The sequence below is a fragment of the Neophocaena asiaeorientalis genome, unplaced genomic scaffold, assembly GCF_003031525.2.
Source record: "Neophocaena asiaeorientalis asiaeorientalis breed wild unplaced genomic scaffold, Neophocaena_asiaeorientalis_V1.1 scaffold427, whole genome shotgun sequence".
Taxonomy (NCBI): domain Eukaryota; kingdom Metazoa; phylum Chordata; class Mammalia; order Artiodactyla; family Phocoenidae; genus Neophocaena; species Neophocaena asiaeorientalis.
The window spans coordinates 3,472,824-3,480,661 of record NW_020172280.1 but is presented as its reverse complement, the minus strand read 5'-3'; the positions used below and the strand labels follow the sequence as shown (position 1 = coordinate 3,480,661).

General features: G+C 45.6%; 1 pseudogene; it reads left to right on the top strand.

Moving 5' to 3' along the window:
- Positions 1–777, top strand: part of LOC112412422 (ferritin light chain pseudogene) — a 1,486-nt pseudogene extending 709 nt beyond the window's left edge.
- The last annotated feature ends 7,061 nt before the right edge of the window (positions 778–7,838 follow it).

The following is a 7,838-nucleotide window of genomic DNA, read 5'->3' as shown; positions in this document are numbered from 1 at the left end:
AAGTGACTATACTGCTGCTCACTAACTGACCTGAGGAATATTGAGTTTCCGGCAGGTCGCGCGGCAGGCCTGCGGATCTGTCTCTTGCTTCAACAGTGTTTAAAATGAACGTACCAAGGGATGCCCCTTGTTCCAGCCTCCGACCGCCCTCCAGCTTTTTTTTCAGTTGCAACCTTTGGAATCAGCCACTCAGCTACCCTCGGCCACTGGAACCAACCAACACCAGTTTTTGAGGTTAACTCCTTATTACCAATCAACCCTGAGCTCCCAGATTCGTCAGAATTTTTCTACCAAGGTAGAGGTCGCCTGGTCAACCTGCATCTGCAGGCCTTCTATACCTACCTCTCTCTGGGCTTCTATTCCGACCACGACGATGGGGCTCTTCAGAGTGTGGGCCACTTTTTCCGTGAATTGGCCAAGGAGAAGCGCCAAGGCACTGAACGTCTCTTGAAAGTACAAAACCAGAGCAGCGACCGTGCCCTCTTCCAGGACGTGCAGAAGCCATCTCAAGATGAGTGGGGTGAAACCCAGGACGCTATGGAAGCCGCCATTCTCATGGAGAAGGACCTGAACCAGGCCCTTTTCGATCTGCATGCCCTGCGCTCTGCCCGCACAGACCCTCACCTCTGAGACTTCCTGGAGAGCGGCTTCCTGTATGAGCAGGTGAAACTCATCAAGAAGATGGGTGACCACCTGACCAACCTCCGCAGGCTGGCTGGTCCTCAGGCTGGGCTGGGCCAGTATCTCTTTGAAAGGCTCACCCTCAGGCGTGACTAGGAGCCTCTGAAACCCAGCGGCCTTTGAGGAGCCCCTGTGGTCAGAAGGCCTGAAGCCTTCTCTGCAGCCACTAGGCAGCTTTTTAACTACCCTGGAGCCCTCCCGCAAGCCTTGGACCAAATGGAAATGAAGTTTTTGGCAGCCAAAAAAAAAAAAAGGAATATTGAGTTTCCCATTTGTGCCGGGCAGTGTTGTAGAAGCTGGGCTACAGCTATGAGAAAAACAGACAAAAATAGCCCCCTTCTCAGCTCCTTCTGTAGACTCTGTAAATCTACCTTCCTGAGCCTTCCACAACTGGGAGAACCAAGCTCAGCTTTTATATAATCCTGACCAAGTTTTGTAATTACAGTGAACACATGTCATAGGAATTTTTTTTTTCTTTGAAATAGAGTTCCCCTTTGTTACGGATGAATAAAAAAGGCCTAGGGAGGTTGATGGTGACTCGCCTTCATACGACTCTTGGGGATGACAGCTCAGTCATCTTCGCTCCTTATGTTTTACTATTTCCATAGAACAACCAGGGTCTGCTTCCCCATAGTTACTTACACAGCAGACACTCCTGTCCAGGAGGCACTTGGGTGGGAAATGGAGAAGATTCCTGCCCCCTTTCCCCACCTCGGCTGGGTGAGGGGCCCCTCCCTGTCGCACAGCACCCTGCATCCCCCCCACCCCCCACCCCCCTGCGCTGTTCTTTCCGCTCTTAGAGTACTCACTGTGGATGGATGTCCTTTGAGGGTAGGGAGAGTGTGAGCCTCCTTTCTAGATCCACAGTACCTAGTAGAGGTCTAGGTGCAGAATAAGTGAGCAGTGAAAGTTTGGGGAATATAGAATGAATGAACACGTGCCTGGGTGGCACCACCCCTGACTCCATTCGCCGTTAGTACCCTGTGCTACGTTTTCTTGGCCGCCCCTGCTCTGGGAAATAGGGAAATGCAGGAACTAGCTCCTCCTTCAGGGAAAGGTTTGCTGCTCAGCTGCAGGGAGTGTGGTCAGAAGAAAGCCCTCAGCTGTCAAGCTCTTCCAGAGTCTGCTTTATCTGTAGAGAGCCACCTTGCACAAGGTCATGCCACATTCTGGATCCCATGACTTAATAGAAGAGGATATAAAGTAGCTACTTTGGCCCAATGGGGGACAACTCAGATGGGTACTGTGTTACTCTAAAACTCCTTGCCTTGTAAACTGAAACTTTATTTGGCCCCCTCTGCCCATTCCTTCTTCCCATCTTCCTTTCATAGGTGCTGGTCCTAAAATAAACATTTTATACCCCAGACTCCATCGCAGCATCTGCCTCTGGGGAACCCAACCTGCAATGACTTTCTCTTGCCTTTGGTTCCTTCGTAAGACTCTTTACCTTTGGTCAACTTGGCTATTCATCGAGTTAGCTTAACAATGTTTGTTTTGTGAAGGTGTTAAAGTATTCAATTCTGATTATGGCTCAGGAGACAACTGACAGCTCCAGAGGAAGCCTGGGTTTAATATCCAAGGAGTGCTCACTTGGAAGGGTTGGTAATGCCTTTCTCATTGCTGCTTAGAAACATATATTCGGCTGAAATTAGACGTTTTTATGAAATCGCTGCATCAACTGATAATACACAGGCTGTAGATTTTCTTTTTTTCTTGTTTAGCTTCAGCTGACAGATACCAGTTTCACACCAAAGATTCCCTGCCCTCTGGAATTTTGCTCCCTCAGGTCCTAGGTGCCTTTGTACCTCTCTGATGCCCTCAAACAGACTCTTCTTCCCCATCTCCATTTTCTTCAATTGTTCTTAGGGGGAGTGTTAGTCTGTTACAAATTAATCTGCCACAGCTAGAGGCAGAATTGTCCAGGATCACCTTCCTTTCAACCCCTTAATCTTAACTAACAGAAGTGATTTGAAAGAGTAGATGTTATCTTTTGTAGAGAAGAGGAACTAAGATCAAAAGGTTTTTAGAGGAAAAAAATGTAAGATTGAGCAGGTTCTGGAGAAGCATGTGTTGCTTTTTCAATCAGAATTGTATTCCTTAGATTCAGCCTTTTTTTAAAAAAAAATAATTTGTTTATTTATTTGGCTGTGCCCGATCTTAGATGTGGCACACAGGATCTTCGTTGTGGTGTGCGGGATCTCTTTTTTTTTTAGTTGCGGCATGCGGGATCTTAGTTGTGGCATGCGGGATCTTAGTTGTGGCATGCGGGATTGAACCCAGGCCCCCTGCATTGGGAGCTCGGAGTCCTCCCCTCTGGACCACCAGGGAAGTCCCCCTTAGATTCATCCTTAATTAGGAAAATGTGACTTTCATTTACCCATAAACACATTCAAGTTTCAGTTCTTCCTGGTATTAGTTTTTGTTTCCTTATGTTAGTTTTCTCAATTCTACCACTTTAATTGTACTCAACAGAGTTATCATAAGTTAAATTTTTGAGTTAAACTCACTCCTTTGTTCTGAAAAAACTTTAAATCTCAAGTCAACTCTCAATTATTTACAGTAAAATGTAAGGGGAATTTGTATTCATAATTCAAATCAATGAATAATTGAAAAATTTTATCTTTGGCTTCAGATGCAGGTCATAGTTTGCTTGTTAAAGATTCATCTTCCGGGTAATATTTTACTTAAACAAATATATTGACTTTTAAATCTATCTTTCTTGGCTAAGCAACCTTTCCTTTTTATCCGTGTGTGTCAGAGTTAGCATGTACTTTTAAGATTTTGTACATCCTTCATCAGTTGTATGGCATTCCATTGTCTTCTATAAGGTACTCCACAACAATTATTACGGTAATTGGAGTCCTTTGTAAATATTGATGTTTTCGGCCATGCATACAGTTAAATTTTCTTTACCTCCTTTCTGTCTATAATAGATAATAACAATACTTTGAGTCTCCATTGTGTTTGTTTCATATTCAAGGAATAGAAGAGATTCTACAGTCACAGTGCCAAACCCCTGACGGCTAGTTGGTGAAGATCTCTACTATCTAGGTAGAGATGAGGCAATGCTCAGAGGGGAGGAAAAACCAAACAAAGGAAGAGAAAGCCTCTCTGAGCAGATTAGAGCAAAATTCAGGTCTATTGACAAATGCTGCTGGAAGAATGACCTTCCCCCCAAGCACCTGCTGGGATTCTGTGCCTTTGAGAAGAATTTGGAACAAAAGCGATTCAGTTAGGTGTTCAAGAGAACACTTTACCTGGTCAACCAAGGCAGCCTTGCTCCACTGGATCTGACTCTTGCCAAGACCTTTATTTTCTTAATCTGAAGACACTATGATTTTCTGATCTGTACTCAATTTATGTCTAGTTGGTTGGTGGTTCGTCCAGTAATTAATTCATTCAGGGATTTCAGACCTACTCTGTGTGGGCACCACCCATTTGCCAGTGCTCTGTCATATACAGCATATAGGGTCTTCCCTTTTTATTTTTTATATTTTTGCGATACGCGGACCTCTCACTCTTGTGGCCTCTCCCGTTGCGGATCACAGGCTCCGGACGCACAGGCTCAATGGCCATGGCTCATGGGTCCAGCCGCTCCGTGGCATGCGGGATCCTCCGGGACCGGGGCACGAACCCGTGTCCCCTGCATCGGCAGGTGGACTCTCAACCACTGCGCCACCAGGGAAGCCCAGGGTCTTCCCTTTTTAAAACCCACCACTCTCCTGCCTTCCTCTTCCCTTCCTTGACCAGTCCCACATTTCCTCACTGGCACCCCATCAGATCCTAGGGGAAAAGACTAATGATGACTCAAGAAAGGAAAGGGAAGCTCACTCCCGAAGCTACTTCAACTGCTCTTGGTTCTCCAGCCTCTGTTCTGATTTGTGTTTTAGTTCACAAGCTCCCCTACCTTTTCTGTTGAAGGACCCAGGATATATTACCTAATTTTTCTTTGCAAAGTAGATGAGTTTCACTTTGGACCTTCAATGCTTACCTTTAATACCTAAACTGTATTTGGCCTTGTCATTCCATACAGAGACAAAGTGAATGAAGAGAAAGGAATTGGAGGAGAAATGTTTTTGTTCTTCATTTCTTATTGCTCTAAGCAGTGAAGAGCGTTAGAAAACTTCCAAGGGACTCTATACTTCAGAGACAGGAGGTTAGGGAGAAGTTATTGGACTATATCGTATTCCGTAGCTGACTAGGGAGACGAGAGACTTTGGTCATAGGAACAGATGGTGGTGATGGGATAGAAGGTCTAGGGCTAATCCTGGGACCATCAGAAGAAAATAAAAGGCTTATGGAGTACCATCTGTACCAGCTCGCACATGCATGATCTAATTTAGTGTTTCCAAATGTCTTCCTTGGAACACTAGTCCCAGGAGATGTTCCACAAGAAAAGGGGCCTGGATTTAAATACGTTTGGGAAAAGCTTTAAATCACATTCCTGTCTGAAGATGTCCTGCAATAAGAAATCAGTTGAATCTCTCCCCCTCATCTCATTAGCAGGATTGCTGTATCAAAAGTTATGTGCATTTACAATGTTGGTAGATACTGCCAATTTGCCTACATATGAGACCTTATTGTGATCCAGCATTTTCCTATTTTGATAACACTTATTAATATCCTATAGAGCTTATGTTCCAGAAAACACAGGTTTGGTATACTGGTCAATTTTTTTTTTTAAATTTATTATTTTTGGCTGCGTTTGGTCTTCGTTGCTGTGCACGGGTTTTCTCTAGTTGCGTTGAACGGGGGCTACTCTTCGTTGCGGTGTGTGGGCTTCTCGTTGCGGTGGCTTCTCTTGTTGCAGAACACGGGCTCTAGGCACGCGGGCTTCAGTAGTTATGGCACGCAGGCTCAGTAGTTGTGGCGCACGGGCTTAGTTGCTCTGCGGCTTGTGGGATCTTCCCGGACCAGGGCTCGAACCCGTGTACCCTGCATTGGCAGGCGGATTCTTAACCACTGTGCCACCAGGGAAGTCCCACTGGTCAATTTTTAATCTTCCAACTTGTATACAGTGTATATTACTGTCCTTTTTCTACAGATGAGGATCTGAGGCTTAGACACGTGACCACTACTTATGAGGTTGACTCTCTCTCTACTCCCAACATACTGGATACCCACCCTCTCCACCCTACCCTGGTGCAGATTCCAACAGAGGCTGTATTTGCAGAAGCACTGACTCCTACTGCTGGGGATTGAACTCTGGACATTCTCCTCTAGAAGAATTGTGCAGTGCACAGTGGTTAGATTTCTACGGTCTTTTTAGGACAGTGCTTTATATTTCTGGTAGGTTATTAGCTATTGCGGTTTTCCCCTGTGATTCGAACTTGCTATATATAGCAGAGTTTTAATGATAGTAATAATAATAACCACCATAATTTATTGAGCATCTACTGTATGCAAGGCACTTAAGACATATCATTATTTGTCACAACAATCCTGCACTAGAGAGATACTTCTAAGAGGGTACGCTCATCTTCATTTGAGGCTCTGAAAGGTTGTAGCTTGACCAAGGTTACATCGAACCCAGATTCGCTCAGTTTTGTCTGACTTCTCTGAATCATACTGCCTTTTTTTTGAAAATGTATTTTGAGCCCCTACCAATAACAAATGTTTAGAACACATCTGGTTGCATAACTTGACGTTACCCTGATCCCAAATCTCGTTGACAATGATTGGCTGCCTTTGTCTCCAGATATGACTCTTTTTTATCCCTCTTTGCCCACCCATTGATGAAGGTCTGCTTTGGTTTAAACACAGTTAAGCTATGAGATTATATGTTCTTATCCTTCACTCCCTGTTATCCCCTGACGCTTTCCCTCTCTTTTTTCTTGTCCCTCTGTTCTTCTCTTTCTTCTTTCATTTTTTACAAGACTGGTGAGGTTTGGTCTTCTCCCAGAATATAACACCTTTGCCTTCTGCCCTGTTGGGCACCAAACAAAAGACCTTGCGAAGTAAATCAAAATGGCAGGAAAAGGTCGGTGATTCTCAATGTTTTCATCTGGCAACGTTCTTCCCCCACCTTTCACCTCCTTATCCCATAACCAAATTTTTCCTGCATCTTCCTTCACCGCTTACTTTCCCTTCCCCCCTGGTAGGGAGGTTTTCCTTCCAAGGGGCAAGGGATAGGGGAGGATGGTAAAGGTAAAGCATAGACCAGGTATGGGAGGGGTGTGAGGTGGGGGACAGTGGGGCCAGGAAGGGAGTGAGCGGAAAGGTCCTTACATTACAGAGAGGGCTGAGGATATGCAACAGAAATCTCAGGGACGGGCAGTGAGGAAGCAGAGGAAAGAGCAACGGAAAGAGGAGACAGATTAGAGGGCTGGAGGGAGCCTGCACTAGAGTAAGACCAGGGAGCTGACAGGATCAGGTGGAGGCAGGTGACAACACAGACATTTTGGAGAACAGAAGGGCATTCAGGGAGGAGAGCCAAGGCCACACAGGGTCGACTGCTTTTTTTTTTTTTTAAGGATTAAGGATGAATCACTGTTTTCATCAGCATCAGTGCACACGCCATATGTTAGGTGTTGCTGGAGTGGAAAACACGTTGCACTGACAGAACAGGCTCCACGATAGCCTCCCACTCCTCCCTGTTGGAGGCCGGGGAGAGCATCCTGGGGGTTTAGACTCCCCCAGAGGTGAGGTAATGCTTCCCAGGCGTGTCTTGGTGCGTGACCTTCACCCATTCCCTCCTATAAAGTGCAACCCAAACCGATATAAAGTCTGTAAACCTTCCTTGACGGCTCAAAGGTTAGAAGAGAATTGGGGGTTCACTGCACCACTAACGACAGATCCCATGGTAAAGGCTCAACAAACACTCGGTAATTAGTTACAGAGAAAAGAGGAACAGGATACTAATTTAGGTCAGAGACTCCTCTGAAAATCTGATGAAAGCTATGGACCCTCTCCCCAGAAAAAAGCACGTGTGCCTATACATAACCCGATTTTATTTATAATGTCAGGATGTTCACTAAAGTCCTGAAGCCCAGGCCAAGGGGGCCTACGGACCCCTGGGTGAGAAGCCCTGACTTGGAGTATATGAAATACCTTTGTGTCCATGAATCACGGATCCGACCAAAACCCCGGAGGTAGAGCAGATGCTGCCAGCATTGGACAGAGGAGGAGACTAGGTACAGAGGTGGGCGACTTCCTTC